The 27,943-nt window shown below is 48.6% G+C and overlaps 2 non-coding genes and 86 pseudogenes across 2 annotated transcripts; all 88 read left to right on the top strand.

The window, feature by feature from the left end:
- Positions 1-7,310: 7,310 nt before the first annotated feature.
- LOC144188196 (5S ribosomal RNA) lies at positions 7,311-7,429 on the top strand (annotated as a pseudogene).
- Positions 7,430-7,485: 56 nt separating this feature from the next.
- On the top strand, positions 7,486-7,604 carry LOC144190679 (5S ribosomal RNA; annotated as a pseudogene).
- Positions 7,605-7,660: 56 nt separating this feature from the next.
- On the top strand, positions 7,661-7,779 carry LOC144186792 (5S ribosomal RNA; annotated as a pseudogene).
- Positions 7,780-7,835: 56 nt separating this feature from the next.
- LOC144183096 (5S ribosomal RNA) lies at positions 7,836-7,954 on the top strand (annotated as a pseudogene).
- Positions 7,955-8,010: 56 nt separating this feature from the next.
- Positions 8,011-8,129, top strand: LOC144190532 (5S ribosomal RNA; annotated as a pseudogene).
- Positions 8,130-11,556: 3,427 nt separating this feature from the next.
- On the top strand, positions 11,557-11,675 carry LOC144190232 (5S ribosomal RNA; annotated as a pseudogene).
- Positions 11,676-11,731: 56 nt separating this feature from the next.
- On the top strand, positions 11,732-11,850 carry LOC144191318 (5S ribosomal RNA). The gene has a single exon (XR_013325004.1). It is a non-coding gene; the product is annotated as a 5S ribosomal RNA (ribosomal RNA).
- A 56-nt stretch (positions 11,851-11,906) lies between these two features.
- On the top strand, positions 11,907-12,025 carry LOC144190253 (5S ribosomal RNA; annotated as a pseudogene).
- Positions 12,026-12,081: 56 nt separating this feature from the next.
- Positions 12,082-12,210, top strand: LOC144182715 (5S ribosomal RNA; annotated as a pseudogene).
- A 56-nt stretch (positions 12,211-12,266) lies between these two features.
- LOC144190493 (5S ribosomal RNA) lies at positions 12,267-12,385 on the top strand (annotated as a pseudogene).
- Positions 12,386-12,441: 56 nt separating this feature from the next.
- On the top strand, positions 12,442-12,560 carry LOC144188069 (5S ribosomal RNA; annotated as a pseudogene).
- Positions 12,561-12,616: 56 nt separating this feature from the next.
- On the top strand, positions 12,617-12,735 carry LOC144182330 (5S ribosomal RNA; annotated as a pseudogene).
- Positions 12,736-12,791: 56 nt separating this feature from the next.
- On the top strand, positions 12,792-12,920 carry LOC144181799 (5S ribosomal RNA; annotated as a pseudogene).
- A 760-nt stretch (positions 12,921-13,680) lies between these two features.
- LOC144183618 (5S ribosomal RNA) lies at positions 13,681-13,809 on the top strand (annotated as a pseudogene).
- Positions 13,810-13,865: 56 nt separating this feature from the next.
- Positions 13,866-13,994, top strand: LOC144186331 (5S ribosomal RNA; annotated as a pseudogene).
- Positions 13,995-14,050: 56 nt separating this feature from the next.
- LOC144182711 (5S ribosomal RNA) lies at positions 14,051-14,169 on the top strand (annotated as a pseudogene).
- Positions 14,170-14,225: 56 nt separating this feature from the next.
- LOC144184455 (5S ribosomal RNA) lies at positions 14,226-14,354 on the top strand (annotated as a pseudogene).
- A 56-nt stretch (positions 14,355-14,410) lies between these two features.
- Positions 14,411-14,529, top strand: LOC144190464 (5S ribosomal RNA; annotated as a pseudogene).
- Positions 14,530-14,585: 56 nt separating this feature from the next.
- LOC144186619 (5S ribosomal RNA) lies at positions 14,586-14,704 on the top strand (annotated as a pseudogene).
- A 56-nt stretch (positions 14,705-14,760) lies between these two features.
- On the top strand, positions 14,761-14,889 carry LOC144183264 (5S ribosomal RNA; annotated as a pseudogene).
- Positions 14,890-15,130: 241 nt separating this feature from the next.
- On the top strand, positions 15,131-15,259 carry LOC144187251 (5S ribosomal RNA; annotated as a pseudogene).
- A 56-nt stretch (positions 15,260-15,315) lies between these two features.
- LOC144181786 (5S ribosomal RNA) lies at positions 15,316-15,434 on the top strand (annotated as a pseudogene).
- Positions 15,435-15,490: 56 nt separating this feature from the next.
- On the top strand, positions 15,491-15,609 carry LOC144186696 (5S ribosomal RNA; annotated as a pseudogene).
- Positions 15,610-15,681: 72 nt separating this feature from the next.
- On the top strand, positions 15,682-15,800 carry LOC144187548 (5S ribosomal RNA). The gene has a single exon (XR_013324873.1). It is a non-coding gene; the product is annotated as a 5S ribosomal RNA (ribosomal RNA).
- A 56-nt stretch (positions 15,801-15,856) lies between these two features.
- Positions 15,857-15,985, top strand: LOC144185646 (5S ribosomal RNA; annotated as a pseudogene).
- A 56-nt stretch (positions 15,986-16,041) lies between these two features.
- LOC144187940 (5S ribosomal RNA) lies at positions 16,042-16,160 on the top strand (annotated as a pseudogene).
- Positions 16,161-16,216: 56 nt separating this feature from the next.
- On the top strand, positions 16,217-16,335 carry LOC144182201 (5S ribosomal RNA; annotated as a pseudogene).
- Positions 16,336-16,391: 56 nt separating this feature from the next.
- Positions 16,392-16,520, top strand: LOC144185831 (5S ribosomal RNA; annotated as a pseudogene).
- A 56-nt stretch (positions 16,521-16,576) lies between these two features.
- Positions 16,577-16,695, top strand: LOC144184772 (5S ribosomal RNA; annotated as a pseudogene).
- Positions 16,696-16,751: 56 nt separating this feature from the next.
- LOC144190869 (5S ribosomal RNA) lies at positions 16,752-16,870 on the top strand (annotated as a pseudogene).
- A 56-nt stretch (positions 16,871-16,926) lies between these two features.
- On the top strand, positions 16,927-17,045 carry LOC144187597 (5S ribosomal RNA; annotated as a pseudogene).
- Positions 17,046-17,101: 56 nt separating this feature from the next.
- On the top strand, positions 17,102-17,220 carry LOC144182322 (5S ribosomal RNA; annotated as a pseudogene).
- A 56-nt stretch (positions 17,221-17,276) lies between these two features.
- On the top strand, positions 17,277-17,395 carry LOC144190978 (5S ribosomal RNA; annotated as a pseudogene).
- A 56-nt stretch (positions 17,396-17,451) lies between these two features.
- LOC144190147 (5S ribosomal RNA) lies at positions 17,452-17,570 on the top strand (annotated as a pseudogene).
- A 56-nt stretch (positions 17,571-17,626) lies between these two features.
- LOC144189481 (5S ribosomal RNA) lies at positions 17,627-17,745 on the top strand (annotated as a pseudogene).
- A 56-nt stretch (positions 17,746-17,801) lies between these two features.
- Positions 17,802-17,920, top strand: LOC144184494 (5S ribosomal RNA; annotated as a pseudogene).
- Positions 17,921-17,976: 56 nt separating this feature from the next.
- On the top strand, positions 17,977-18,095 carry LOC144190868 (5S ribosomal RNA; annotated as a pseudogene).
- A 56-nt stretch (positions 18,096-18,151) lies between these two features.
- LOC144187596 (5S ribosomal RNA) lies at positions 18,152-18,270 on the top strand (annotated as a pseudogene).
- Positions 18,271-18,326: 56 nt separating this feature from the next.
- Positions 18,327-18,445, top strand: LOC144189959 (5S ribosomal RNA; annotated as a pseudogene).
- Positions 18,446-18,501: 56 nt separating this feature from the next.
- Positions 18,502-18,620, top strand: LOC144190977 (5S ribosomal RNA; annotated as a pseudogene).
- Positions 18,621-18,676: 56 nt separating this feature from the next.
- On the top strand, positions 18,677-18,795 carry LOC144189025 (5S ribosomal RNA; annotated as a pseudogene).
- Positions 18,796-18,851: 56 nt separating this feature from the next.
- LOC144189479 (5S ribosomal RNA) lies at positions 18,852-18,970 on the top strand (annotated as a pseudogene).
- Positions 18,971-19,026: 56 nt separating this feature from the next.
- On the top strand, positions 19,027-19,145 carry LOC144190739 (5S ribosomal RNA; annotated as a pseudogene).
- A 56-nt stretch (positions 19,146-19,201) lies between these two features.
- On the top strand, positions 19,202-19,320 carry LOC144187441 (5S ribosomal RNA; annotated as a pseudogene).
- A 56-nt stretch (positions 19,321-19,376) lies between these two features.
- LOC144185088 (5S ribosomal RNA) lies at positions 19,377-19,495 on the top strand (annotated as a pseudogene).
- A 56-nt stretch (positions 19,496-19,551) lies between these two features.
- On the top strand, positions 19,552-19,670 carry LOC144189406 (5S ribosomal RNA; annotated as a pseudogene).
- Positions 19,671-19,726: 56 nt separating this feature from the next.
- On the top strand, positions 19,727-19,845 carry LOC144191056 (5S ribosomal RNA; annotated as a pseudogene).
- Positions 19,846-19,901: 56 nt separating this feature from the next.
- On the top strand, positions 19,902-20,020 carry LOC144187335 (5S ribosomal RNA; annotated as a pseudogene).
- A 56-nt stretch (positions 20,021-20,076) lies between these two features.
- Positions 20,077-20,195, top strand: LOC144182109 (5S ribosomal RNA; annotated as a pseudogene).
- A 56-nt stretch (positions 20,196-20,251) lies between these two features.
- On the top strand, positions 20,252-20,370 carry LOC144188787 (5S ribosomal RNA; annotated as a pseudogene).
- Positions 20,371-20,426: 56 nt separating this feature from the next.
- On the top strand, positions 20,427-20,545 carry LOC144188217 (5S ribosomal RNA; annotated as a pseudogene).
- Positions 20,546-20,601: 56 nt separating this feature from the next.
- LOC144183214 (5S ribosomal RNA) lies at positions 20,602-20,720 on the top strand (annotated as a pseudogene).
- A 56-nt stretch (positions 20,721-20,776) lies between these two features.
- Positions 20,777-20,895, top strand: LOC144183132 (5S ribosomal RNA; annotated as a pseudogene).
- A 56-nt stretch (positions 20,896-20,951) lies between these two features.
- Positions 20,952-21,070, top strand: LOC144191361 (5S ribosomal RNA; annotated as a pseudogene).
- A 56-nt stretch (positions 21,071-21,126) lies between these two features.
- LOC144183193 (5S ribosomal RNA) lies at positions 21,127-21,245 on the top strand (annotated as a pseudogene).
- Positions 21,246-21,301: 56 nt separating this feature from the next.
- Positions 21,302-21,420, top strand: LOC144187753 (5S ribosomal RNA; annotated as a pseudogene).
- Positions 21,421-21,476: 56 nt separating this feature from the next.
- LOC144188135 (5S ribosomal RNA) lies at positions 21,477-21,595 on the top strand (annotated as a pseudogene).
- A 56-nt stretch (positions 21,596-21,651) lies between these two features.
- LOC144185438 (5S ribosomal RNA) lies at positions 21,652-21,780 on the top strand (annotated as a pseudogene).
- A 56-nt stretch (positions 21,781-21,836) lies between these two features.
- On the top strand, positions 21,837-21,965 carry LOC144185203 (5S ribosomal RNA; annotated as a pseudogene).
- Positions 21,966-22,021: 56 nt separating this feature from the next.
- Positions 22,022-22,150, top strand: LOC144185202 (5S ribosomal RNA; annotated as a pseudogene).
- A 56-nt stretch (positions 22,151-22,206) lies between these two features.
- Positions 22,207-22,325, top strand: LOC144189169 (5S ribosomal RNA; annotated as a pseudogene).
- Positions 22,326-22,381: 56 nt separating this feature from the next.
- Positions 22,382-22,510, top strand: LOC144185512 (5S ribosomal RNA; annotated as a pseudogene).
- A 56-nt stretch (positions 22,511-22,566) lies between these two features.
- Positions 22,567-22,685, top strand: LOC144190482 (5S ribosomal RNA; annotated as a pseudogene).
- A 56-nt stretch (positions 22,686-22,741) lies between these two features.
- On the top strand, positions 22,742-22,870 carry LOC144186394 (5S ribosomal RNA; annotated as a pseudogene).
- Positions 22,871-22,926: 56 nt separating this feature from the next.
- On the top strand, positions 22,927-23,045 carry LOC144182507 (5S ribosomal RNA; annotated as a pseudogene).
- Positions 23,046-23,101: 56 nt separating this feature from the next.
- Positions 23,102-23,230, top strand: LOC144181916 (5S ribosomal RNA; annotated as a pseudogene).
- Positions 23,231-23,286: 56 nt separating this feature from the next.
- On the top strand, positions 23,287-23,405 carry LOC144186397 (5S ribosomal RNA; annotated as a pseudogene).
- Positions 23,406-23,461: 56 nt separating this feature from the next.
- Positions 23,462-23,590, top strand: LOC144183749 (5S ribosomal RNA; annotated as a pseudogene).
- Positions 23,591-23,646: 56 nt separating this feature from the next.
- LOC144184881 (5S ribosomal RNA) lies at positions 23,647-23,765 on the top strand (annotated as a pseudogene).
- A 590-nt stretch (positions 23,766-24,355) lies between these two features.
- On the top strand, positions 24,356-24,474 carry LOC144191487 (5S ribosomal RNA; annotated as a pseudogene).
- A 56-nt stretch (positions 24,475-24,530) lies between these two features.
- On the top strand, positions 24,531-24,649 carry LOC144190023 (5S ribosomal RNA; annotated as a pseudogene).
- Positions 24,650-24,705: 56 nt separating this feature from the next.
- On the top strand, positions 24,706-24,824 carry LOC144191299 (5S ribosomal RNA; annotated as a pseudogene).
- A 56-nt stretch (positions 24,825-24,880) lies between these two features.
- Positions 24,881-24,999, top strand: LOC144186378 (5S ribosomal RNA; annotated as a pseudogene).
- Positions 25,000-25,055: 56 nt separating this feature from the next.
- LOC144185723 (5S ribosomal RNA) lies at positions 25,056-25,184 on the top strand (annotated as a pseudogene).
- Positions 25,185-25,424: 240 nt separating this feature from the next.
- Positions 25,425-25,543, top strand: LOC144183847 (5S ribosomal RNA; annotated as a pseudogene).
- A 56-nt stretch (positions 25,544-25,599) lies between these two features.
- On the top strand, positions 25,600-25,718 carry LOC144190470 (5S ribosomal RNA; annotated as a pseudogene).
- A 56-nt stretch (positions 25,719-25,774) lies between these two features.
- On the top strand, positions 25,775-25,903 carry LOC144185046 (5S ribosomal RNA; annotated as a pseudogene).
- Positions 25,904-25,959: 56 nt separating this feature from the next.
- On the top strand, positions 25,960-26,088 carry LOC144185542 (5S ribosomal RNA; annotated as a pseudogene).
- A 56-nt stretch (positions 26,089-26,144) lies between these two features.
- LOC144191149 (5S ribosomal RNA) lies at positions 26,145-26,263 on the top strand (annotated as a pseudogene).
- Positions 26,264-26,319: 56 nt separating this feature from the next.
- LOC144190459 (5S ribosomal RNA) lies at positions 26,320-26,438 on the top strand (annotated as a pseudogene).
- Positions 26,439-26,494: 56 nt separating this feature from the next.
- Positions 26,495-26,613, top strand: LOC144188465 (5S ribosomal RNA; annotated as a pseudogene).
- Positions 26,614-26,669: 56 nt separating this feature from the next.
- Positions 26,670-26,798, top strand: LOC144185437 (5S ribosomal RNA; annotated as a pseudogene).
- Positions 26,799-26,854: 56 nt separating this feature from the next.
- Positions 26,855-26,983, top strand: LOC144182305 (5S ribosomal RNA; annotated as a pseudogene).
- Positions 26,984-27,039: 56 nt separating this feature from the next.
- Positions 27,040-27,168, top strand: LOC144187216 (5S ribosomal RNA; annotated as a pseudogene).
- A 56-nt stretch (positions 27,169-27,224) lies between these two features.
- On the top strand, positions 27,225-27,353 carry LOC144184158 (5S ribosomal RNA; annotated as a pseudogene).
- A 56-nt stretch (positions 27,354-27,409) lies between these two features.
- LOC144191028 (5S ribosomal RNA) lies at positions 27,410-27,528 on the top strand (annotated as a pseudogene).
- A 56-nt stretch (positions 27,529-27,584) lies between these two features.
- Positions 27,585-27,703, top strand: LOC144191660 (5S ribosomal RNA; annotated as a pseudogene).
- Positions 27,704-27,759: 56 nt separating this feature from the next.
- On the top strand, positions 27,760-27,888 carry LOC144186645 (5S ribosomal RNA; annotated as a pseudogene).
- Positions 27,889-27,943: the final 55 nt, after the last annotated feature.

Below are 27,943 nucleotides of genomic sequence, written 5' to 3'. Positions count from 1 at the left end.
CGTCTATTCGAGGAGACGTTCGGAAGTCGTAAGGTGACGCTTGCTGTAATGCTCCCCTCCGGAGGCTTTTTATCTGTTGTATCCATTTCTATTTAATTAAATGTCAATAATTGAATAAGATGTCTTCCTGCAGTTATTGATAATTACGGACGAAGGTAATTATTAATGAACCTGACATTTTGGTCCTTCTGAGCCATGGAGGTCAATATACCGGAGCGAGAACCCAGGCACTGCTGTTCGACATCTGGTAAGTGACCGTGCGCACGGCGTCTTCAAAACCCTTGGTGGGCCGGAGTTTTCGACGGGGGCGCCTGGATTCTCGGCGGTTGAAGACTTTTCCTGCTGGAGGGAGACATCTGATGGATCTCGGGTAAGTCCACATTAATGTCTGCATGTTGTGAAGGTGTTTCCAAATGCGTTAAAGGGACATTGTATGTGAGGTCCATTGTTGGGCTGGTTTCGCGTCCTGGGTGACGGCGATAAAACCCTGTGTTTATACTAGTCAATGGCAGGTACGGTGGGGCACTTTGCTGGAAAGTGTCCTGTGTCTCAGGGGTAGGCACGAATATATTGTACTAGAGGTACAATATTGGGGCCGGGGAGTGTCCTGTGTCTAAAGGGTAGGCACGAATATACGTTGTATGGTGTTTGTGTGGTTTCTGCAGTAAAATTAGGAAAGGCCTAGGAGATACAGTCGATACAGTCGAATAGATAATAATAATATTAATAATAATAATAAATAATAGAGTTAACTGTGTGAGGCACACGAACTCACTACAAAAAAAAAAATAAAAGTAAAATATGGGAAACACGTGTTGTAAGGCGGGTTTGGATGACGATCCAAAAAATACGTCTAACTTGTAAGGATTGGAAAAAATTGGAAAGACAAAGCGCTTTAAAAATATTACACAGCTATATTTATGGATAAATAAATATGGGTTTGCTGGCCAGCTTAAAATGCATAAAATGCAGGATAATATATGCACTAATGCATAGAGGTAATATACATATATAAATAATATGCGAGTGGATAAAAGTGTAACAGCTTGTTCCACAGACACTAATGGAGGTAATATACATATATAAATAATATGTGAGTGGATAAAAGTGTAACAGCTTGTTCCACAGACACTAATGGCGAAATAAGGCCGGGGAGAAGTTAAAAAATACTATTTTGGGAAAATAGTGGGGGCTCCCTCGGATAACGGGGATATATTTAAGACCGTGGCGGCGGGAAAGTACTGTTTGGTAAGGAAAAAATAGCGGGGCCTCCTCGGCTGACGGGGAAAATATTTACCGAGATAGGTGACGGGCGCGGAGGAAGTTTAACAAAAATAAAGGGAGCTAGAAAATTAATGGGGACACTGGTATTTGATTTGGTTAATCCGGGTATGACGTTTTGTGATTACAATAAATTGGGTTTTTTTGTGATGCTTGGGCTTGTATAACAACAATTAGAATGGTTATTTCCAAGTGCTGGTGGTGCTTTGTTAATATAACCTATATGTACTGTCAATTTACAGCAATGTGATGGCTTATTGCAGCTTGGTTTTTGATCCCGTCCGCTAACGGGAAGATGGTGTTTAAAAAGACAAAAGAATATATACAAAATGATCATTTAAATTTTAGCAGGGAATGTCACCTGTGTTTTTATTATGCTCTAGACTTGCCAAAAAATGTGTCGACTGCGGGGGAAGCGTTTCTGGTGCAGCGGCTGCTGATTAGATGGGAGTGAAACATGTGGGCCGCGGGGCAGACGATTTAACTGTGTTGGGCTTTCGGGAGCGTTCGGACCGTGTAAACGACTAAAATTTTGTGATCCCTTCCGTGAAGACATTATAATAATAATAATTGGCCTTGGGGGTGCTGAAGCAAACTTGAGGGCAGAAAATGGGTTTTTGCCATATTGTTGTGCTTGCAGCATACATATTCTGGATATATGGGGTCTTGGAAAAATATTGTGATGTAGTTGAATATCGGAAGAGGGGTTAATTTGACGTTTTAATGGTTGTCTTCTCTAAAAAGCGTTGTATTTGGGCACAGGGAAAAAGCTGGTTTGTAAACATAAGATAACAATGCTGTTTTCGCAGCAAGAGTGGAGGTCATAGTTAACGGCTAATTGCGTTTTCTGTTTGGACTTTTCAGAATAAGAACAATACATGGGCTGCAAGAAATGCAAGGTTATGCGAATGCTTTCGCATTGATATTTTGGGTTTTAAAATGAAATGTATTAAGAGGATAGAAAAAATCTGTTCAGTAAAAGGTTGATTTGGTAAAAAGCTTTGGATTTGGGAAATAGACCAAAATAGTCATTTTTGAGCAATTGTGGATTTCAAAGGGCTCTTAGTTAAAGGAAACTAGCTTTTGGAGGATAAAATAATATTAATACTATTTCAGAATTTTTTGATTATTCAAAATACTTTAATCCAGGAGGTTGGCTGTTTAAAAGAAAAAAAGGCCAGGATGACAAAATTTACAATATTATGGTATATTGGTGACGATAAGGTTTTTAAAACATTAAAGTTTGTAATTAGGAATTGTCTAACAAAAGGTTGATTTCTCTCATTTAATTGTTGTAGATTTTTGTTTTGGTAACAGGCTATGGGAAATGACTCTTGTCTTAAGTAAACATCATATGAGGTGATTTACAAAGTATAGTAGGTATTGAATTATTTGGCTGATTAACGACATCAGATGGGAAATTTACAATGCAATAGTGGCATGATAAAATTCATGGCATTCATCCAAATAATTAGGTGAATTGTAAATAAAATAATTGGTTTAGGATGAGCATATTTTCCCTAAGAATGGAGTAACATGGAATGTTTTTCAAAGTGCACTTGAAAGAACATTGTCTGTTGTCCTGGCAGGAGGAAATATGCTTTGTCACAGGTCATATTGATGACTTTAAGGATATTACCGATTGGATAAGCATTGGTCAATTGATACAACCAAATAACGTTGCTTTTACGGCATTAAGGGCATGCAAATTGGTGAGAACTTTAGCAACGATGGGGTTAATACGCCTGAATGTTACAGTGATAACGAGTGACAATAACAAGCTTAGATAAGGGAGGGAAAGGAGAAATTCTCCAAATTCCAGAATCTGGCTTAGAAACAGGTTATGTTAGTCGTTTTGGGTTTTTGACAGGATGTGGTAGTACATTAATTCTGGGAAATTTTGGGAAATTGGGGACCCCATATCTAAAACAAGTTTGAGACAAATGTGTAAATAGGCTCTATTTGGCGCTGGATGCACGAATTCTAGTGGGGCCTTTCATGTTTTGAAACAAGTGACGCTTTAGGTAGATGGGTTGTCTATGAACAAAATGGGATGGGGGAAATTCGCTTACAAATTCGGCGTGTTATCTTGGTTCATAGAATTTGGAGTCAAGGCGACGTAATAAAGGCCATAGGCGTCATGTTGTATAAAATAGGCGTGGATGAATTTGTTTTACAAATGGGGGAGATTATTTTATCACCTGGGGGAAAAAAAAAAATAAAAGTGGAAACAAAATTAGATGGCCGCATTAAAAGGTGATTGGCATGCTATTAAAGGGAATTGGGATTTTCCAAAAACATGATAGGGGGCCATTAGGTCATGGCGGCTGTGAAAATAAAAACCTTAGATGTGAAACTATTGCCACCTCAATTCGGGGAACAAACAGCTAAATTGATAGCATTTAAAAGGATATAACTTTGTGTGAAACTTGAAGGTAATTTTTTTACAAACGGTTAAAATGCTAGAGTGGGGGTGTGTATATTAAAGGATCTACTAATGAATGCGGGGTGGATCCAGACTTTCCGGAATGTGGGGTATTCATGGCGTCCTCGAGAATTTGTGGATTTTCTCCGGGTACTCCAGTTTACTCCCACAAAATGAAATTATGGATGCTAGACTGGTTGAACACACTAAATTCTTCTTTTTATGAGTGTGAGCGTGAATGATAGTTTGTCTTTTTGTGTTTTTTGATTGGCAGACCACCGAGACATAATCTATCAATAAAAGATCAATAAAGAAAATAATTTGGGCTTGAGTCAAGGGAAGACCTATGTCTCGACAAGGGGGAGGTGGCCTTGCTACAACGGCACTACAAGGCTTAGGGTTTAAATCTATATGCATACCCACATATCCATTTCAAAAAATACATATAGATTTTATTTTATTTTTATTAGATCATATGGATATCATTCCACGATATGGAATTCCAGAAACTATTTATAGTGATAATGGCTCCCATTTTGTTAATATAATAGTTGTCTACCATCCACAATTGGCGGACCTTATATGAAGTCCTGTTTGGTAGACCTTACAAATTGTTATTATTCACTACACAATGACAATTGGATGATGAGGCGAATCTATCAGAAAAAAAAAAAAAACGCACACACCAAATTTAGACTATCAGAGGGAGATTTTGCTTGTCAACAGGAAACGGACGAAGCGACGGTGATTCTTGAAGACTGGATGCTGATAAGCAGCATAAAAGAAGAAACATCGGAGCAACGCAAAGTGGGAGGGTCCTTGTTACTGAAAGGGGACACGGATGCACCTTTCCCACAGTAAGAAGGTTGTCTAAATTGAAACGTTTCAAGAGGATAACTCCCTAAACAAAGACAAAAAGTCATGTTGAAAACAATTATTGCTTTTGGGGCAATGAGATTAATGATGATTGTGATTCTATTCCTTTCCACAGTAGGGTTGTTTTCTCCAGTTGGAGAAAAAGGCGGAGGCGTTTCAATTGAGGATACACCTTCTTACGGGAGGGTAAACCGAGAAACATACACATTTACATTTAATTAACATTACCTACTAAATCAAATTTCCAAAATGAAAATATATATTTGGACTCGGCGACGTCCCGGTTGCCATACAAAGGGGCAATCTATGGTGAGAAATATGTGTGGTACATTAACAGCAAAAAAATTGAAGATTGGGAAAAGCCTTGTTGCAGAAATTGGTCAAGATTGGAAAGCTTGGACTGACATATTAACCTGTGAAATTTATTTCTGAAACAGGGATTTCCCAAACGGGGGATAATTGGGCGCTGTTAATGGAGTGTAAAGAAGGCAAGCACTATGTGGAGCTACTTTGGTAAAAGGGTGGTCTCAATTGAAACATTGAGGGGACGGGTAAGATAAACTTTCTGACTTAATAAGATACGGGAAACACCAATATTAATTGAAAAGATTATTGCTCAGCAAGCAATACCATAAAACTATAGGGAACTCTTTTATATTGGGTTTGACGTCTCCATATGGTTTCAATTGAGACTAAACCATCTTACAAAAGATTAGGATAAACTACCAGACAAGGGAAAATACGATGGGATCTAACAACTCCCTCAATCACCATTCATTTGGGGAAAAGTGTTTTTACAAATGAAAAAACGTGTCCTACTTGGCAAGAAAAAATATTGAAGCAGTGTTTATCCTGTTACGCGGTAAATAGGAAGTCAATTTTTCCACTGTTTAATCATTTTACCTGCTTAAACCTTACAGGGCATGGTCTGAAGCTGGGGGCGATAAATGAGACGTGGTGTACCGGCGTTCTAAAACAAACTACACCCCTGATACCACGTTCTGGCCTATGGTGGCGGGGTGGTAGATAAATTATACGACTCCTGCCGAAACGCGGCAGGACTAGGTACTTTGGTCTCACTGCTCTTACCGGTGTCTGTTTTTCCATCCACAGTGGAGGAGATACAATTGGCGGCTCATAATTCGGAGGTGAAGGGTCGACCCTCCCGACATCGTCGAGAGGCATGGAGGGAAGGAGATCCAACATACATTGATGCGATTGGCATCCCCCGGGGCGTACCAGATGAGTATAAGCTGGCTAATCAGATCGCAGCAGGTTGGGAGTCTATCTTCCTTCTAATCACCCCAAACAAAAATGTGGATAGAATAAATTACTTACATTACAATGTTCAAAACTTGGAAATTATACTGAACAGGGATTTGTGGCCATGAAGGAACAACTGGCAGCTACCAGTCTGATGGCGTTCCAGAATCGCATAGCGGTGGATATGATCCTTGAAACAGGGGGCGTGTGTGCAATGTTTGGAAAACAATGTTGCACCTTCATACCGAACAACGCGTCACCCAGTGGATCTCTCACCAGGGCCATTACTGGCCTGCAAACACTGAACCGCAATATGCAAGAGCACTCTGGAGTAGATACGTCCGCATTGTCAGATTGGTGGGATAAGACCTTTGGAAAATCTAAAGATTTGGCTACATCCTTCGTGGTTACTATAGGCACAATTACCGCTATCCTAACATTGTGTGGGTGATGTAGTATCCCCTGTTTGCGCTCCTTGCTAAGCCGACTTATAACTACTGCAATTGCCCCTACAAATTCTAAAGTACATGAGTTGTATCTTATGGGACGGTTTGGGGAAAGCAGTGAGGTCCAGGAGTACGGTAAATCCGAGGACCAATTGGACGAATATAATTATGTTTTTTCTCTTTCAGACCAGCCATGGGAGTAAGGAGTAGGCGGATAAAATCGCAGTCACCGACATTTCCATTTAGTGATTACTAAGAAATGACTAATAACATACATATTATAAAAACGGGGGAATGTTGGGTTTGTTCTGTTTTACTATTATAATAGTTATATTAAATTCATTTCTTTATTAAATCATTCTCTTTCTTTTCTCTGTATTAATTCATTACTTTGTTAAATCATTCTCTTTCTGTTTTTCAAAAGTGTTGAGGTCACACCAAGTCATCTTTAACCTAGACAGCCTGTTCCAAGATGGTTATACAAACAATCCACCCAATCTGGGTCCTTGAGATTTGGTGGGCCCTTGGTGACGAGGACAGGGCTATTCGGACAATAACAAGAATATTGTTATCGTTATGTAACCGTACACTTCGGGTTTTTCTGTATGTAACGATTATATGATTATGATTATATTATATGATTCTTAGGTCAAGGAGGTTGTATAATTACTCTAATCTACATGTTGTTAGGTCTAGTCCCTGTTTTTGTTATTAGTAAAATACTTTGATTGTTATTGTAGTCCCAGATGTTGTTTTTACTCATACGTGATGGAATGATCAACAACTCTGTAACTTGTGACCATAAGAATGGGACGAAAACGTCTATTCGGGAAGACGTTCGGAAGTTGTAAGGTGACACTTGCTGTAACGCTCCCCTCCGGAGGCTTTTATCTGTTGTATCCATTTCTATTTAATTAAATGTCAATAATTGAATAAGATGTCTTCCTGCAGTTATTGAAAATTACGGACGAAGGTAATTATTAATGAACCTGACAGTGTCCATCTGCTAGTGCAGTACCGCTCACGGCCATACCACCCCGAAAAGGCCCGATCTCGTCCGATCTCGGAAGCCAAGCATGGTTCGGCCTGGTTAGTACCTGATTGGGAGACCGCTTGGGAATACCAGGTGCTGTGAGCATCATACCCCGCATCTTTTTTGACATTTCATGGGTGTCCATCTGCAAGAGCAGTACCGCTCACGGCCATACCACCCCGAAAAGGCCCGATCTCGCCCGATCTCGGAAGCCAAGCATGGTTCGGCCTGGTTAGTACCTGATTGGGAGACCGCTTGGGAATACCAGGTGCTGTGAGCATTATACCCCGCATCTTTTTTGACATTTCATGGGTGTCCATCTGCTAGTGCAGTACCGCTCACGGCCATACCACCCTGAAAAGGCCCGATCTCGTCCTGTCTCGGCAGCCAAGCATGGTTCGGCCCGTTTAGTACCTGATTGGGAGACCGCTTGGGAATACCAAGTGCTGTGAGCATCATACCCCGCATCTTTTTCGACATTTCATGGGTGTCCATCTGCAAGAGCAGTACCGCTCACGGCCATACCACCCTGAAAAGGCCCGACCTCGCCCGATTTCGGAAGCCAAGCATGGTTCGGCCTGGTTAGTACCTGATTGGGAGACCGCTTGGGAATACCAGGTGCTGTGAGCATCATACCCCGCATCTTTTTCGACATTTCATGGGTGTCCATCTGCTAGTGCAGTACCGCTCACGGCCATACCACCCTGAAAAGGCCCGATCTCGTTCGATCTCGGAAGCCAAGCATGGTGCGGCCTGGTTAATACCTGATTGGGAGACCGCTTGGGAATACCAGGTGCTGTGAGCATCATACCCCGCATCTTTTTCGACATTTCATGGGTGATCTATCTGAAATCCAGATCAAATTCTGGATTTCAGATAGATCAGTTGTCATCATGCACCTTTTACCAAGACTGGACCTATAGTAGGACTTAGATGGAGAGCTATCTTAAAAAGAACATGTCCTCATTACTTGGGGGAGAAACAAAGGATCCAAAATCACTCAGAGCTGTCAGGAGTGGTTGGATTGCCTTTCCTGGCATGACGTCACGATAACTATCAGCTGTCACTAATTACGTGATTAGATTATTTTTGGTATTTAAGCATTATGATTTTCTGTGGACGCGGTTGGATCGACTGGTTAAGTTCTGGTTTCGTTTCCTGTTAATCCTCGTAGTAATTGCTGTTTCCATTGACGCCACGCCGCATGTTCAGTTCGTTTGTAATGAGTGGTCAAGCCAAGTTGTTTAAGTTATGTTACCCCGTTTATTAAATCAACCAACAAGAGCTACAGATCTGCCTCACCTTTCCAATTACTTCGGCGACTCTGCATCTGGGTTCAACTTACCCTACGATCGCGTCGCACTACGCGGCGAAATCGTAACAGCACGATCCAACCATTATGGACCCAGCGGAGCGCCACCCACGCTCGCGCCGACGCACTCGGCGACGCAAACCATCCACCTCGAAGACACCGGACTGCTTGGAATGTATAAGAAACCCCTCAGAATCGTTTAGGAATTTTGTAATGGACACACCGTGGTGCGGGGCTCTCAGGCACATCATTTCTAGAGATGAGCCACAGCTGGTAGAAGAGTTAGAGCCGCAGCGTACTCATACGCCCCACCACTGCTATGCACGTCGCCCTGGGAAGCCTTTACCGTTTCATCATGATGCCCAGGTGCGTACAACCACCAGAGAGCGCCCAAGTTATCTTATGCCTATGCCCAGAGGAATTGATTCACCATGGAGGGAGCCTGAAGATTCTGGTGAGGAGGACACCCGTTGAGGAAGTTCCCCACGGCCAGCAGCGTGGCCAGGATCTTCTTGAAGGTCCGGTTGCCGGCCAGCTGCTCCATGCCCAACTTCAGGTCAAACGGGGGCTCGGCGATCTCCTGCTCGAGTGCCTCATAGTTGAGTTTGAAAGACCACAGCTGCAGGCGGGGGGTCAAGGCGCTGACGGAAGCCAGGCCCGAGAGGAATTCCTCGGCCGTCCCCAGGGGAACGTCGGGATTGGCCGAGCGAGCCTCGCGGATCTTCTGCTTCTCCTCCTCTGTGGGCGTCATGCTCAGGATCTTCTCCACACCCTCCTTGTTGATGGCAAAGTCGTCAAAGTTGAGGATGGCGCTCTTGATGACGTGAACGGCGGGCAGGACCGTCATCCCGATGTTGATGGCGGTGCTCCGCTTGGAGTCCAGAACCAGGATCTCGGACTTTTTGCTCTCTGGCGCTTTCTTGGCCCATGGCGTCTCTTTGGCCCTGGACTCAAAGAGGTGCTCCAGCTTCCCCATGTCCACTTGGACCTTGTCCAGTGACGCCAAAAATAATCTAATCACGTAATTAGTGACAGCTGATAGTTATCGTGACGTCATGCCAGGAAAGGCAATCCAACCACTCCTGACAAGAGCATCAAATAAAGACAATTTGTCGGTCTTTCGGGAACAGATGTTCTTGAAAAATAACCCTTTCGCTATGATTTCTAGAATTTTACTGACATAATGCAAGTGCATTCGCAGCTAGCCCTCAGAGATAAAATGAGTTGGATTTCCATCTCCAACAATACCAGCCGATATGTTATTTGAGGTTCTTGATCTGAATGAATTAAATGACCTCCGGTATGCAGTACAACTGTAGAGCAATTACTTTAAATTATGTTCATTCTTTTGTCCCCCGCCTGGTGCCCGTAGATAGCTGGGATAGGCCTTAGCACCCCCCGTGACCCTTGTGAGGATAAGCGGTTGAGAGAATGAATGAATGAAAGAATACTAAACAATGTCTTTCACATGACGATCATTTATACTAAACAATTACTATTAGTTTAAGCATGTGAAACTATGATAAAATATGATTTGGATTTTACAGCATGTTTTCGTAACCTGTTTTATGTTTATTTATATAAACAATAGACACCTTGTAAAGCATTGCTGTTGCTTCACATGTATTTCTTAGGGGCCTAACATTCAACCACATCTAAGCAGCAGTACTTGTAGACTTGCATTCTGTGAAGCGCAAAGTGTCCTTCTGTTCTAAAGAGACAGAACAGCAAGAAAAGGACTCTGTGCAACCTTCTTTACTCTGTAACAGCGGGATGATGCTTTTTGTGTAGAAAGGATGGAGTACAAAGTGTAAGCGAATGAGTGGAAAGTACTGCAGACAATGTATGACTGTTTTTTTCTATTTTTTTTCCGTGCAGTTGAGGAGTGTAGTTTGCAAGATCCAGCATGCCAGTACTATTGAATGCTGGGTATTTTGCTGAGCCTTCTTTAAAAATTACTTCTCTTATCATGTAAAAGTAGTGATATCTGAACAGACAGAAGAATAGTCAGTCATTTTCTTCTTAAAAAAATAAAAATAAAATACTTGTGGTTGCTAGAGTTATACAGTAAAAAAGGGGTGTGTGCATGTGGTGGTGGAGCAATATAATTTTAGTTTCAGTGAAATGAAAAATCTACAATAGTGATCCAATAAATTGGTGGTTATTGAAGTGCTATACCAATTGAATGTAATTTCTGGTAAAATTCTGTAGCTCCAGTGTTTAACCATAAATCCTATGTGATTTTTTGTTTTACAGTATAAAATGTGAAAACACTTATAAATCCCATTTAAATTCAGTGAATTCATTTAGTTGTGCTGCCACTACAACATTGCACCCAATCGGTTAGTCTTTAATTGAATCTGATTACCAGTCGATTTGAATTGAATGACTTGACCCCGCTGAGATATTTTCTCTAAAAGAATAATGGAGTTGCTTATTTGACTATTTAGTATTGTTATTTTGTTATCTTTTTGCATTTGGTGCTTTTTTTAAACATCTACTACTTTACATTATAATTGCTTGATCTGAGGCAGTTGGGTTGTAAAGGTTTAAATCAAAATTCAAAGTACGGTAATACACATATATACACACGATGCAACAGATGTGCAGTCCATTTGCAGCGTCCAGAAGTAAAACAACATGTGAAAATTGAGTGTATAGAGTGCAAAAAGTCTTACTGCAATCAAGCTGACTTTACTCCTTTGTTATTATTGCTGACTCAAAGACAAATACCAATTTGGCCTGAAATGCACAAAAGTAAAACATAGCTGTATATATTCCTGCCTTTTCCCCCCTCTTTTATAACCTGAATATTCCAACTGACTTTGAATAATGTCAAATCCCAATTGATTTGGGTAGCAGGTGTAGAAGGTCGAATAAATACTTTAGCTCATGGGTGTCCATCTGCAAGAGCAGTACCGCTCACGGCCATACCACCCTGAAAAGGCCTGATCTCGTCCGATCTCGGAAGCCAAGCATAGTTCGGCCTGGTTAGTACCTGATTGGGAGACCGCTTGGGAATACCAGGTGCTGTGAGCATCATACCCCGCATCTTTTTCGACATTTCATGGGTGTCCATCTGCTAGTTCAGTACCGCTCACGGCCATACCACCCTGAAAAGGCCCGATCTCGTCCGATCTTGGAAGCCAAGCATGGTTGGGCCTGGTTAGTACCTGGTTGGGAGACCGCTTGGGAATACCAGGTGCTGTGAGCATCATACCCCGCATCTTTTTCGACATTTCATGGGTGTCCATCTGCAAAAGCAGTACCGCTCACGGCCATACCACCCTGAAAAGGCCCGATCTCGTCCGATCTCGGAAGCCAAGCATTGTTCGGCCTGTTTAGTACCTGATTGGGAGACCACTTGGGAATACCAGGTGCTGTGAGCATCAGACCCCGCATCTTTTTCGACATTTCATGGGTGTCCATCTGCAAGAGCCGTACCGCTCACGGCCATACCACCCTGATAAGGCCCGATCTCGCCCGATCTCGTCCGATCTCGGCAGCCAAGCATGGTTCGGCCTGGTTAGTACCTGATTGGGAGACCCCTTGGGAATACCAGGTGCTGTGAGCATCATACCCCGCATCTTTTTCGACATTTCATGGGTGTCCATCTGCAAGAACAGTACCGCTCACGGCCATACCACCCTGAAAAGGCCCGATCTCGTCCGATCTCGGAAGCCAAGCATGGTTCGGCCTGGTTAGTACCTGATTGGGAGACCGCTTGGGAATACCAGGTGCTGTGAGCATCATACCCCGCATCTTTTTCGACATTTCATGGGTGTCCATCTGCAAGAGCAGTATCGCTCACGGCCATACCACCCTGAAAAGGCCCGATCTCGTCCGATCTCGAAAGCCAAGCATGGTTCGGCCTGGTTAGTACCTGATTGGGAGACCGCTTGGGAATACCAGGTGCTGTGAGCATCATACCCCGCATCTTTTTCGACATTTCATGGGTGTCCATCTGCAAGAGCAGTACCGCTCACGGCCATACCACCCTGAAAAGGCCCGATCTCGTCCGATCTAGGAAGCCAAGCATAGTTCGGCCTGGTTAGTACCTGATTGGGAGACCGCTTGGGAATACCAGGTGCTGTGAGCATCATACCCCGCATCTTTTTCGACATTTCATGGGTGTCCATCTGCAAGAGCAGTACCGTTCACGGCCATACCACCCTGAAAAGGCCCGATCTCGCCCGATCTCGTCCGATCTCGGAAGCCAAGCATGGTTCGGCCTGGTTAGTACCTGATTGGGAGACCGCTTGGGAATACCAGGTGCTGTGAGCATCATACCCTGCATCTTTTTCGACATTTCGTGGGTGTCTGTTGGGTTTGTTCTGTTTTACTATTATAATAGTTATATTAATTCATTTCTTTATTAAATCATTCTCTTTCTTTTCTCTGTATTAATTCATTACTTTGTTAAATCATTCTCTTTCTGTTTTTCAAAAGTGTTGAGGTCACACCAAGTCATCTTTAACCTGGACAGCCTGTTCCAGGATGGTTATACAAACAATCCACCCAATCTGGGTCCTTGAGATTTGGTGGGCCCTTGGTGACGAGGACAGGGCTATTCGGACAATAACAAGAATATTGTTATCGTTATGTAACCGTACACTTCGGGTTTTTCTGTATGTAACGATTATATGATTATGATTATATTATATGATTCTTAGGTCAAGGAGGTTGTATAATTACTCTAATCTACATGTTGTTAGGTCTAGTCCCTGTTTTTGTTATTAGTAAAATACTTTGATTGTTATTGTAGTCCCAGATGTTGTTTTTACTCATACGTGATGGAATGATCAACAACTCTGTAACTTGTGACCATAAGAATGGGACGAAAACGTCTATTCGAGGAGACGTTCGGAAGTTGTAAGGTGACACTTGCTGTAACGCTCCCCTCCGGAGGCTTTTATCTGTTGTATCCATTTCTATTTAATTAAATGTCAATAATTGAATAAGATGTCTTCCTGCAGTTATTGATAATTACGGACGAAGGTAATTATTAATGAACCTGACAGTGTTCATCTGCAAGAGCAGTACCGCTCACGGCCATACCACCCTGATAAGGCCCGATCTCGCCCGATCTCGTCCGACCTCGGCAGCCAAGCATGGTTCGGCCTGGTTAGTACCTGATTGGGAGACCGCTTGGGAATACCAGGTGCTGTGAGCATCATACCCCGCATCTTTTTCGACATTTCATGGGTGTCCATCTGCAAGAGCAGTACCGTTCACCGCCATACCACCCTGAAAAGGCCCGATCTCGCCCGATCTCGTCCGACCTCGGCAGCCAAGCATGGTTCGGCCTGGTTAGTACCTGATTGGGAGACCGCTTGGGAATACCAGGTGCTGTGAGCATCATACCCCGCATCTTTTTCGACATTTCATGGGTGTCCATCTGCAAGAGCAGTACCGCTCACGGCCATACCACCCTGAAAAGGCCCGATCTCGCCCGATCTCGGAAGCCAAGCATGGTTCGGCCTGTTTAGTACCTGATTGGGAGACCGCTTGGGAATACCAAGTGCTGTGAGCATCATACCCCGCATCTTTTTCGACATTTCATGGGTGTCCATCTGCAAGAGCAGTAACGCTCACGGCCATACCACCCTGAAAAGGCCCGATCTCGTCCGATCTCGTCCGATCTCGGCAGCCAAGCATGGTTCGACCTGGTTAGTACCTGATTGGGAGACCGCTTGGGAATACCAGGTGCTGTGAGCATCATACCCCGCATCTTTTTCGACATTTCATGGGTGTCCATCTGCAAGAGCAGTACCGCTCACGGCCATACCACCCTGAAAAGGCCCGATCTCGTCCGATCTCGGAAGCCAAGCATTGTTCGGCCTGTTTAGTACCTGATTGGGAGACCGCTTGGGAATACCAGGTGCTGTGAGCATCTTGCCCCGCATCTTTTTCGTCATTTCATGGATGTCCATCTGCAAGGGCAGTACCGCTCACGGCCATACCACCCTGAAAAGGCCCGATCTCGTCCGATCTCGGGAGCCAAGGATGGTTCGGCCTGGTTAGTACCTGATTGGGAGACCGCTTGGGAATACAAGGTCCCGTGAGCATCATACCCCGCATCTTTTTCGACATTTCATGGGTGTCCATCTGCAAGAGCAGTACCGCTCACGGCCATACCACCCTGATAAGGCCCGATCTCGCCCGATCTCGTCCGATCTCGGAAGCCAAGCATGGTTCGGCCTGTTTAGTACCTGATTGGGAGACCGCTTGGGAATACCAGGTGCTGTGAGCATCTTGCCCCGTATCTTTTTCGACATTTCATGGGTGTCCATCTGCAAGAGCAGTACCCCTCATGGCCATACCACCCTGATAAGGCCCGATCTCGCCCGATCTCGTCCGATCTCGGAAGCCAAGCATAGTTCGGCCTGGTTATTACCTGATTGGGAGACCGCTTGTGAATACCAGGTGCTGTGAGCATCATACCCCGCATCTTTTTCGACATTTCATGGGTGTCCATCTGCAAGAGCAGTACCGCTCACGGCCATACCACCCTGATAAGGCCCGATCTCGCCCGATCTCGTCCGATCTCGGAAGCCAAGCATGGTTCGGCCTGTTTAGTACCTGATTGGGAGACCGCTTGGGAATACCACGTTCTGTGAGCATCTTGCCCCGCATCTTTTTCAACATTTCATGGGTGTCCATCTGCAAATGCACTACCGCTCACGGCCATACCACCCTGAAAAGGCCCGATCTCGTCCGATCTTGGAAGCCAAGCATGGTTCGGCCTGTTTAGTACCTGATTGGGAGACCGCTTGTGAATACCAGGTGCTGTGAGCATCTTGCCCCGCCTCTTTTTCGACATTTCATGGGTGTCCATCTGCAAGAGCAGTACCGCTCACGGCCATACCACCCTGAAAAGGCCCGATCTCGTCCGATCTCGGAAGCCAAGCATTATTCGGCCTGGTTAGTACCTGATTGGGAGACCGCTTGGGAATACCAGGTGCTGGGAATACCAGGTGCTGTGAGAACCATGCCCCGCATTTTTTTCGACATTTCATGGGTGTCCATCTGCTAGTAAAGTACCGCTCACGGCCATACCACCCTGAAAAGGCCCGATCTCGTCCGATCTCGGAAGCCAAGCATGGTTTGGCCTGGTTAGTACCTGGTTGGGAGACCGCTTGGGAATACCAGGTGCTGTGAGCATCATACCCCGCATCTTTTTCGACATTTCATGGGTGTCCATCTGCAAGAGCAGTACCGCTCACGGCCATACCACCCTGAAAAGGCCCGACCTCGCCCGATCTCGTCCGATCTCGGAAGCCGAGCATGGTTCGGCCTGTTTAGTACCTGATTGGGGGACCGCTTGGGAATACCAGGTGCTGTGAGCATCATACCCCGCATCTTTTTCGACATTTCATGGGTGTCCATCTGCTAGTGAAGTACCGCTCACGGCCATACCACCCTGAAAAGGCCCGATCTCGTCCGATCTCGGAAGCCAAGCATGGTTCGGCCTGGTTGGTACCTGATTGGGAGACCGCTTGGGAATACCAGGTGCTGTGAGCATCATACCCCGCATCTTTTTCGACATTTCATGGGTGTCCATCTGCAAGAGCAGTACCGCTCACGGCCATACCACCCTGAAAAGACCTGATCTCGTCCGATCTCGGAAGCCAAGCATTGTTCGGCCTGGTTAGTACCTGATTGGGAGACCGCTTGGGAATACCAGGTTCTGTGAGCATCATACCCCGCATCTTTTTCAAAATTTCATGGGTGTCCATCTGCAAGAGCAGTACCGCTCACGGGCATACCACCCTGAAAAGGCCCGATCTCGTTCGATCTCGTCCGATCTCGGCAGCCAAGCATGGTTCGGCCTGGTTAGTACCTGATTGGGAGACCGCTTGGGAATACCAGGTGCTGTGAGCATCATACCCTGCATCTTTTTCGACATTTCATGGGTGTCCATCTGCAAGAGCAGTACCGCTCACAGCCATACCACCCTGAAAAGGCCCGATCTCGCCCGATCTTGGAAGCCAAGCATCGTTCGGCCTGGTTAGTACCTGATTGGGAGACCGCTTGGGAATACCAGGTGCTGTGGGCATCATACCCCGCATCTTTTTCGACATTTCATGGGTGTCCATCTGCTAGTGCAGTACCGCTCACGGCCATACCACCCTGAAAAGGCCCGATCTCGTCCGATCTCGGCAGCCAAGCATGGTTCGGCCTGTTTAGTACCTGATTGGGAGACCGCTTCGGAATACCAGGTGCTGTGAGCATCATACCCCGCATCTTTTTCGACATTTCATGGGTGTCCATCTGCTAATGCAGTACCGCTCACGGCCATACCACCCTGAAAAGGCCCGATCTCGTCCGATCTCGGAAGCCAAGCATGGTTCGGCCTGTTTAGTACCTGATTGGGAGACCGCTTGGGAATACCAGGTGCTGTGAGCATCATACCCCGCATCTTTTTCGACATTTCATGGGTGTCCATCTGCAAGAGCATTACCGCTCACGGCCATACCACCCTGAAAAGGCCCGATCTCGTCCGATCTTGGAAGCCAAGCATTGTTCGGCCTGTTTAGTACCTGATTGGGAGACCGCTTGGGAATACCAGGTGCTGTGAGCATTATACCCCGCATCTTTTTCGACATTTCATGGGTGTCCATCTGCAAGAACAGTACCGCTCACGGCCATACCACCCTGAAAGAGCCCGATCTCGCCCGGTCTCGGAAGCCAAGCATGGTTCGGCCTGGTTAGTACCTGATTGGGAGGCCGCTTGGGAATACCAGGTGCTGTGAGCATCATACCCCGCATCTTTTTCGACATTTCATGGGTGTCCATCTGCTAGTGCAGTACCGCTCACGGCCATACCACCCTGAAAAGGCCCGATCTCGTCCGATCTTGGGAGCCAAGCATGGTTCGGCCTGGTTAGTACCTGATTGGGAGACCGCTTGGGAATACCAGGTGCTGTGAGCATCATACCCAGCATCTTTTTCGACATTTCATGGGTGTCCATCTGCAAGAGCAGTACCGCTCACGGCCATACCACCCTGAAAAGGCCCGATCTCGTCCGATCTCGGAAGCCACGCATGGTTCGGCCTGGTTAGTACCTGATTGGGAGACCGCTTGGGAATACCAGGTGCTGTGAGCATCATACCCCGCATCTTTTTCGACATTTCATGGGTGTCCATCTGCAAGAGCAGTACCGCTCACAGCCATACCACCCTGAAAAGGCCCGATCTCGCCCGATCTCGGGAGCCAAGCATCGTTCGGCCTGGTTAGTACCTGATTGGGAGACCGCTTGGGAATACCAGGTGCTGTGGGCATCATACCCCGCATCTTTTTCGACATTTCATGGGTGTCCATCTGCTAGTGCAGTACCGCTCACGGCCATACCACCCTGAAAAGGCCCGATCTCGTCCGATCTCGGCAGCCAAGCATGGTTCGGCCTGTTTAGTACCTGATTGGGAGACCGCTTCGGAATACCAGGTGCTGTGAGCATCATACCCCGCATCTTTTTCGACATTTCATGGGTGTCCATCTGCTAGTGCAGTACCGCTCACGGCCATACCACCCTGAAAAGGCCCGATCTCGTCCGATCTCGGAAGCCAAGCATGGTTCGGCCTGTTTAGTACCTGATTGGGAGACCGCTTGGGAATACCAGGTGCTGTGAGCATCATACCCCGCATCTTTTTCGACATTTCATGGGTGTCCATCTGCGAGAGCATTACCGCTCACGGCCATACCACCCTGAAAAGGCCCGATCTCGTCCGATCTTGGAAGCCAAGCATGGTTCGGCCTGTTTAGTACCTGATTGGGAGACCGCTTGGGAATACCAGGTGCTGTGAGCATTATACCCCGCATCTTTTTCGACATTTCATGGGTGTCCATCTGCAAGAACAGTACCGCTCACGGCCATACCACCCTGAAAGAGCCCGATCTCGCCCGGTCTCGGAAGCCAAGCATGGTTCGGCCTGGTTAGTACCTGATTGGGAGGCCGCTTGGGAATACCAGGTGCTGTGAGCATCATACCCCGCATCTTTTTCGACATTTCATGGGTGTCCATCTGCTAGTGCAGTACCGCTCACGGCCATACCACCCTGAAAAGGCCCGATCTCGTCCGATCTCGGGAGCCAAGCATGGTTCGGCCTGGTAAGTACCTGATTGGGAGACCGCTTGGGAATACCAGGTGCTGTGAGCATCATACCCAGCATCTTTTTCGACATTTCATGGGTGTCCATCTGCAAGAGCAGTACCGCTCACGGCCATACCACCCTGAAAAGGCCCGATCTCGTCCGATCTCGGAAGCCACGCATGGTTCGGCCTGGTTAGTACCTGATTGGGAGACCGCTTGGGAATACCAGGTGCTGTGAGCATCATACCCCGCATCTTTTTCGACATTTCATGGGTGTCCATCTGCAAGAGCAGTACCGCTCACGGCCATACCACCCTGAAAAGGCCCGATCTCGTCCGATCTCGGGAGCCAAGCATTGTTCGGCCTGGTTAGTACCTGATTGGGAGACCGCTTGGGAATACCAGGTGCTGTGAGCATCATACCCAGCATCTTTTTCGACATTTCATGGGTGTCCATCTGCAAGAGCAGTACCGCTCACGGCCATACCACCCTGAAAGGGCCCGATCTCGTCCGATCTCGGAAGCCAAGCATGGTTCGGCCTGGTTAGTACCTGATTGGGAGACCGCTTGGGAATACCAGGTGCTGTAAGCATCATACTCAGCATCTTTTTCGACATTTCATGGGTGTCCATCTGCAAGAGCAGTACCGCTCACCGCCATACCACCCTGAAAAGGCCCGATCTCGTCCGATCTCGGAAGCCACGCATGGTTCGGCCTGTTTAGTACCTGATTGGGATACCGCTTGGGAATACCAGGTGCTGTGAGCATCATACCCCGCATCTTTTTCGAGATTTCATGGGTGTCCATCTGCTAGTGCAGTACCGCTCACGGCCATACCACCCTGAAAAGGCCCGATCTCGTCCGATCTCGGAAGCCAAGCATGGTTCGGCCTGGTTAGTACCTAATTGGGAGACCGCTTGGGAATACCAGGTGCTGTAAGCGTCATACCCAGCATCTTTTTCGACATTTCATGGGTGTCCATCTGCAAGAGCAGTACCGCTCACGGCCATACCACCCTGAAAAGGCCCGATCTCGTCCGATCTCGGAAGCCACGCATGGTTCGGCCTGTTTAGTACCTGATTGGGAGACCGCTTGGGAATACCAGGTGCTGTGAGCATCATACCCCGCATCTTTTTCGAGATTTCATGGGTGTCCATCTGCTAAAGCAGGACCGCTCACGGCCATACCACCCTGAAAAGGCCCGATCTCGTCCGATCTCGGCAGCCAAGCATGGTTCGGCCTGGTTAGTACCTGATTGGGAGACCGCTTGGGAATTCCAGGTGCTGTGAGCATCATACCCCGCATCTTTTTCGACATTTCATGGGTGTCCATCTGCAAGAGCAGTACCGCTCACGGCCATACCACCCTGAAAAGGCCCGATCTCGTCCGATCTCGGAAGCCAAGCATGGTTCGACCTGGTTAGTACCTGGTTGGGAGACCGCTTGGGAATACCAGGTGCTGTGAGCATCATGCCCCGCATCTTTTTCGACATTTCATGGGTGTCCATCTGCTAGTGCAGTACCGCTCACGGCCATACCACCCTGAAAAGGCCCGATCTCGTCCGATCTCGGCAGCCAAGCATGGTTCGGCCTGTTTAGTACCTGATTGGGAGACCGCTTGGGAATACCAGGTGCTGTGAGCATCATACCCCGCATCTTTTTCGACATTTCATGGGTGTCCATCTGCAAGAGCAGTACCGCTCACGGCCATACCACCCTGAAAAAGCCCGATCTCGTCCGATCTCGGAAGCCAAGCATGGTTCGGCCTGGTTAGTACCTGATTGGGAGACCGCTTGGGAATACCAGGTGCTGTGAGCATCATACCCCGCATCTTTTTCGACATTTCATGGGTGTCCATCTGCTAATGCAATACCGCTCACGGCCATACCACCCTGAAAAGGCCCGATCTCGTCCGATCACGGAAGCCAAGCATGGTTCGGTCTGTTTAGTACCTGATTGGGAGACCGCTTGGGAATACCAGGTGCTGTGAGCATCATACCCCGCATCTTTTTCGACATTTCATGGGTGTCCATCTGCAAGAGCGGTACCGCTTACGGCCATACCACCCTGAAAAGGCCCGATCTCGTCCGATCTTGGAAGCAAAGCATGGTTCGGCCTGTTTAGTACCTGATTAGGAGACCGCTTGGGAATACCAGGTGCTGTGAGCATCATACCCCGCATCTTTTTCGACATTTCATGGGTGTCCATCTGCAAGAGCAGTACCGCTCACGGCCATACCACCCTGAAAAGGCCCGATCTCGCCCGATCTTGGAAGCCAAGCATGGATTGGCCTGGTTAGTACCTGATTGGGAGACCGCTTGGGAATACCAGGTGCTGTGAGCATCATACCCCGCATCTTTTTCGACATTTCATGAGTGTCCATCTGCAAAAGCAGTACTGGCCACGGCCATACCACCCTGAAAAGGCCCGATCTCGTCCGATCTCGGAAGCCAAGCATTGTTCGGCCTGGTTAGTACCTGATTGGGAGACCGCTTGGGAATACCAGGTGCTGTGAGCATCATACCCCGCATCTTTTTCGACATTTCATGGGTGGCCATCTGCAAAAGCAGTACCGCTCACGGCCATACCACCCTGAAAAGGCCCGATCTCAACCGATCTCGGAAGCCAAGCATGGTTCGGCCTGGTTAGTACCTGATTGGGAGACCGCTTGGGAATACCAGGTGCTGTGAGCATCTTGCCCCGCATCTTTTTCGACATTTCATGGGTGTCCATCTGCTAGTGCAGTACCGCTCACGGCCATACCACCCTGAAAAGGCCCGATCTCGTCTGATCTCGGAAGCCAAGCATGGTTCGGCCTGTTTAGTACCTGATTGGGAGACCGCTTGGGAATACCAGGTGCTGTGAGCATCATACCCTGCATCTTTTTCGACATTTCATGGGTGTCCATCTGCAAGAGCAGTAACGCTCACGGCCATACCACCCTGAAAAGGCCCGATCTCGTCCGATCTCGTCCGATCTCGGCAGCCAAGCATGATTCGGCCTGGTTAGTACCTGATTGGGAGACCGCTTGGGAATACCAGGTGCTGTGAGCATCATACCCCGCATCTTTTTCGACATTTCATGGGTGTCCATCTGCTAGTGCAGTACCGCTCACGGCCATACCACCCTGATAAGGCCCGATCTCGTCCGATCTCGTCCGATCTCGGCAGCCAAGCATGGTTCGGCCTGTTTAGTACCTGATTGGGAGACCGCTTGGGAATACCAGGTGCTGTGAGCATCATACCCCGCATCTTTTTCGACATTTCATGGGTGTCCATCTGCTAGTGCAGTACCGCTCACGGCCATACCACCCTGATAAGGCCCGATCTCGTCCGATCTCGTCCGATCTCGGCAGCCAAGCATGGTTCGGCCTGTTTAGTACCTGATTGGGAGACCGCTTGGGAATACCAGGTGCTGTGAGCATCATACCCCGCATCTTTTTCGACATTTCATGGGTGTCCATCTGCTAGTGCAGTACTGCTCACGGCCATACCACCCTGATAAGGCCCGATCTCGTCTGATCTCGGAAGCCAAGCATGGTTCGGCCTGTTTAGTACCTGATTGGGAGACCGCTTGGGAATACCAGGTGCTGTGAGCATCTTACCCCGCATCTTTTTCGACATTTCATGGGTGTCCATCTGCAAGAGCAGTAACGCTCACGGCCATACCACCCTGAAAAGGCCCGATCTCGTCCGATCTCGTCCGATCTCGGCAGCCAAGCATTGTTCGGCCTGGTTAGTACCTGATTGGGAGACCGCTTGGGAATACCAGGTGCTGTGAGCATCATACCCCGCATCTTTTTCGACATTTCATGGGTGTCCATCTGCTAGTGCAGTACCGCTCACGGCCATACCACCCTGAAAAGGCCCGATCTCGTCCGATCTCGGAAGCCAAGCATGGTTCGGCCTGGTTAGTACCTGATTGGGAGACCGCTTGGGAATACCAGGTGCTGTGAGCATCATACCCCGCATCTTTTTCGACATTTCATGGGTGTCCATCTGCTAGTGCAGTACCGCTCACGGCCATACCACCCTGAAAAGGCCCGATCTCGCCCGCTCTCGTCCGATCTCGGCAGCCAAGCATTGTTCGGCCTGGTTAGTACCTGATTGGGAGACCGCTTGGGAATACCAGGTGCTGTGAGCATCATACCCCGCATCTTTTTCGACATTTCATGGGTGTCCATCTGCTAGTGCAGTACCGCTCACGGCCATACCACCCTGAAAAGGCCCGATCTCGTCCGATCTCGGAAGCCAAGCATGGTTCGGCCTGTTTAGTACCTGATTGGGAGACCGCTTGGGAATATCAGGTACTTTGAGCATCATACCCCGCATCTTTTTCGACATTTCATGGGTGTCCATCTGCTAGTGCAGTACCGCTCACGGCCATACCACCCTGAAAAGGCCCGATCTCGCCCGATCTCGTCCGATCTCGGCAGCCAAGCATGGTTCGGCCTGGTTAGTACCTGATTGGGAGACCGCTTGGGAATACCAGGTGCTGTGAGCATCATACCCCGCATCTTTTTCGACATTTCATGGGTGTCCATCTGCTAGTACAGTACCGCTCACGGCCATACCACCCTGAAAAGGCCCGATCTCGTCCGATCTCGGCAGCCAAGCATGGTTCGGCCTGGTTAGTACCTGATTGGGAGACCGCTTGGGAATACCAGGTGCTGTGAGCATCATACCCCGCATCTTTTTCGACATTTCATGGGTGTCCATCTGCTAGTGCAGTACCGCTCACGGCCATACCACCCTGAAAAGGCCCGATCTCGCCCGCTCTCGTCCGATCTCGGCAGCCAAGCATGGTTTGGCCTGGTTAGTACCTGATTGGGAGACCGCTTGGGAATACCAGGTGCTGTGAGCATCATACCCCGCATCTTTTTCGACATTTCATGGGTGTCCATCTGCTAGTACAGTACCGCTCACGGCCATACCACCCTGAAAAGGCCCGATCTCGTCCGATATCGGAGGCCAAGCATTGTTCGGCCTGGTCAGTACCTGATTGGGAGACCGCTTGGGAATACCAGGTGCTGTGAGCATCATACCCCGCATCTTTTTCGACATTTCATGGGTGTCCATCTGCAAGAGCAGTACCGCTCATGGCCATACCACCCTGATAAGGCCCGATCTCGCCCGATTTTGTCCGATCTCGGCAGCCAAGCAAGTTCGGGCTGGTTAGTACCTGATTGGGAGACCGCTTGGGAATACCAGGTGCTGTGAGCATCATACCCCGTATCTTTTTCGACATTTCATGGGTGTCCATCTGCAAGAGCAGTACCGCTCACGGCCATACCACCCTGAAAAGGTCCGATCTCGGAAGCCAAGCATGGTTCGGCCTGTTTAGTACCTGATTGGGAGACCGCTTGGGAATACCAGGTGCTGTGAGCATCATACCCCGCATCTTTTTCGACATTTCATGGGTGTCCATCTGCAAGAGCAGTACCGCTCACAGCCATACCACCCTGAAAAGGCCCGATCTCGCCCGATCTCGTCCGATCTCGGCAGCCAGGCATGGTTCGGCCTGGTTAGAACCTGATTGGGAGACTGCTTGGGAATACCAGGTGCTGTGAGCATCTTGCCCCGCATCTTTTTCGACATTTCATGGGTGTCCATCTGCAAGAGCAGTACCGCTCATGGCCATACCACCCTGAAAAGGCCCGATCTCGTCCGATCTCGGAAGCCAAGCATTGTTCGGCCTGTTTAGTACCTGATTGGGAGACCGCTTGGGAATACCAGGTGCTGTGAGCATCTTGCCCCGCATCTTTTTCGACATTTCATGGATGTCCATCTGCAAGAGCAGTACCGCTCACGGCCATACCACCCTGAAAAGGCCCGATCTCGTCCGATCTCGGAAGCCAAGGATGGTTCGGCCTGTTTAGTACCTGAATGGGAGACCGCTTGGGAATACCAGGTGCTGTGAGCATCATACCCCGCATCTTTTTCGACATTTCATGGGTGTCCATCTGCAAGTGCAGTACCGCTCACGGCCATACCACCCTGAAAAGGCCCGATCTCGCCCGATCTCGGCAGCCAAGCATGGTTCGGCCTGTTTAGTACCTGATTGGGAGACCGCTTGGGAATACCAGGTGCTGTGAGCATCATACCCCGCATCTTTTTCGACATTTCATGGGTGTCCATCTGCAAGTGCAGTACCGCTCACGGCCATACCACCCTGAAAAGGCCCGATCTCGCCCGATCTCGGCAGCCAAGCATGGTTCGGCCTGTTTAGTACCTGATTGGGAGACCGCTTGGGAATACAAGGTCCTGTGAGCATCATACCCCGCATCTTATTCGACATTTCATGGGTGTCCATCTGCAAGAGCATTACCGCTCACGGCCATACCACCCTGATAAGGCCCGATCTCGCCCGATCTCGTCCGATCTCGGAAGCCAAGCATGGTTCGGCCTGTTTAGTACCTGATTGGGAGACCGCTTGGGAATATCAAGTGCTGTGAGCATCTTGCCCCGCATCTTTTTCGACATTTCATGGGTGTCCATCTGCAAGAGCAGTACCCCTCACGGCCATACCACCCTGATAAGGCCCAATCTCGCCCGATCTCGTCCGATCTCGGAAGCCAAGCATAGTTGGCCTGGTTAGTACCTGATTGGGAGACCGCTTGTGAATACCAGGTGCTGTGAGCATCATACCCCGCATCTTTTTCGACATTTCATGGGTGTCCATCTGCAAGAGCAGTACCGCTCACAGCCATACCACCCTGAAAAGGCCCGATCTCGTCCGATCTCGGAAGCCAAGCATTATTCGGCCTGGTTAGTACCTGATTGGGAGACCGCTTGGGAATACCAGGTGCTGTGAGAACCATGCCCCGCATCTTTTTCGACATTTCATGGGTGTCCATCTGCTAGTGCAGTACCGCTCACGGCCATACCACCCTGAAAAGGCCCGATCTCGTCCGATCTCGGAAGCCAAGCATGGTTCGGCCTGGTTAGTACCTGATTGGGAGACCGCTTGGGAATACCAGGTGCTGTGAGCATCATACCCCGCATCTTTTTCGACATTTCATGGGTGTCCATCTGCAAGAGCAGTACCGCTCACGGCCATACCACCCTGAAAAGGCCCGACCTCGCCCGATCTCGTCCGATCTCGGAAGTCGAGCATGGTTCGGCCTGTTTAGTACCTGATTGGGGGACCGCTTGGGAATACCAGGTGCTGTGAGCATCATACCCCGCATCTTTTTCGACATTTCATGGGTGTCCATCTGCTAGTGCAGTACCGCTCACGGCCATACCACCCTGAAAAGGCCCGATCTCGTCCGATCTCGTCCGATCTCAGCAGCCAAGCATGGTTCGGCCTGGTTAGTACCTGATTGGGAGACCGCTTGGGAATACCAGGTGCTGTGAGCATCATACCCCGCATCTTTTTCGACATTTCATGGGTGTCCATCTGCTAGTGCAGTACTGCTCACGGCCATACCACCCTGAAAAGGCCCGATCTCGTCCGATTTCGGAAGCCAAGCATGGATCGGCCTGTTTAGTACCTGATTGGGAGACCGCTTGGGAATACCAGGTGCTGTGAGCATCATACCCCGCATCTTTTTGGACATTTCATGGGTGTCCATCTGCAGGAGCAGTACCGCTCACGGCCATACCACCCTGAAAAGGCCCGATCTCGTCCGATCTCGGAAGCCAAGCATGGTTCGGCCTGGTTAGTACCTGATTGGGAGACCGCTTGGGAATACCAGGTGCTGTGAGCATCATACCCTGCATCTTTTTCGACATTTCATGGGTGTCCATCTGCAAGAGCAGTACCGCTCACGGCCATACCACCCTGAAAAGGCCCGATCTCGTCTGATCTCGGAAGCCAAGCATGGTTCGGCCTGGTTAGTACCTGGTTGGGAGACCGCTTGGGAATACCAGGTGCTGTGAGCATCGTACCCCGCATCTTTTTCGACATTTCATGGGTGTCCATCTGCTAGTGCAGTACCGCTCACGGCCATACCACCCTGAAAAGGCCCGATCTCGTCCGATCTCGTCCGATCTCGGCAGCCAAGCATGATTCGGCCTGGTTAGTACCTGATTGGGAGACCGCTTGGGAATACCAGGTGCTGTGAGCATCATACCCCGCATCTTTTTCGACATTTCATGGGTGTCCATCTGCAAGAGCAGTACCGCTCACGGCCATACAACCCTGATAAGGCCCGATCTCGCCCGATCTCGTCCGATCTCGGCAGCAAAGCATGGTTCGGCCTGGTTAGTACCTGATTGGGAGACCGCTTGGGAATACCAGGTGCTGTGAGCATCATACCCCGCATTTTTTTCGACATTTCATGGGTGTCCATCTGCAAGAGCAGTACCGCTCTGGGCCATACCACCCTGATAAGGCCCGATCTCGCCCGATCTCGTCCGATCTCGGCAGCCAAGCATGGTTCGGCCTGGTTAATACCTGATTGGGAGACCGCTTGGGAATACCAGGTGCTTTGAGCATCATACCCCGCATCTTTTTCGACATTTCATGGGTGTCCATCTGCAAGAGCAGTACCGCTCACGGCCATACCACCCTGAAAAGGCCCAATCTCGCCCGATCTCGTCCGATCTCGGCAGCCAAGCAGGGTTCAGCCTGTTTAGTACCTGATTGGGAGACCGCTTGGGAATACCAGGTGCTGTGAGCATCTTGCCCCGCATCTTTTTCGACATTTCATGGGTGTCCATCTGCTAGTGCAGTACCGCTCACGGCCATACCACCCTGAAAAGGCCCAATCTCCTCCGATCTCGGAAGCCAAGCATGGTTCGGCCTGGTTAGTACCTGATTGGGAGACCGCTTGGGAATACCAGGTGCTGTGAGCATCATACCCCGCATCTTTTTCGACATTTCATGGGTGTCCATCTGCTAGTGCAGTATCGCTCACGGCCATACCACCCTGAAAAGGCCCGATCTCGTCCGATCTCGGAAGCCAAGCATGGATCGGCCTGTTTAGTACCTAATTGGGAGACCGCTTGTGAATACCAGGTGCTGTGAGCATCATACCCCGCATCTTTTTCGACATTTCATGGGTGTCCATCTGCTAGTGCAGTACCGCTCACGGCCATACCACCCTGAAAAGGCCCGATCTCGTCCGATCTCGCCCGATCTCGGCAGCCAAGCATGATTCGGCCTGTTTAGTACCTGATTGGGAGACCGCTTGGGAATACCAGGTGCTGTGAGCATCATACCCCGCATCTTTTTCGACATTTCATGGGTGTCCATCTGCAAGAGCAGTAC

This window comes from Stigmatopora nigra, unplaced genomic scaffold (assembly GCF_051989575.1).
Source record: "Stigmatopora nigra isolate UIUO_SnigA unplaced genomic scaffold, RoL_Snig_1.1 HiC_scaffold_24, whole genome shotgun sequence".
Lineage (NCBI taxonomy): Eukaryota > Metazoa > Chordata > Actinopteri > Syngnathiformes > Syngnathidae > Stigmatopora > Stigmatopora nigra.
This window is presented reverse-complemented; position numbering and strand designations above follow the sequence as displayed.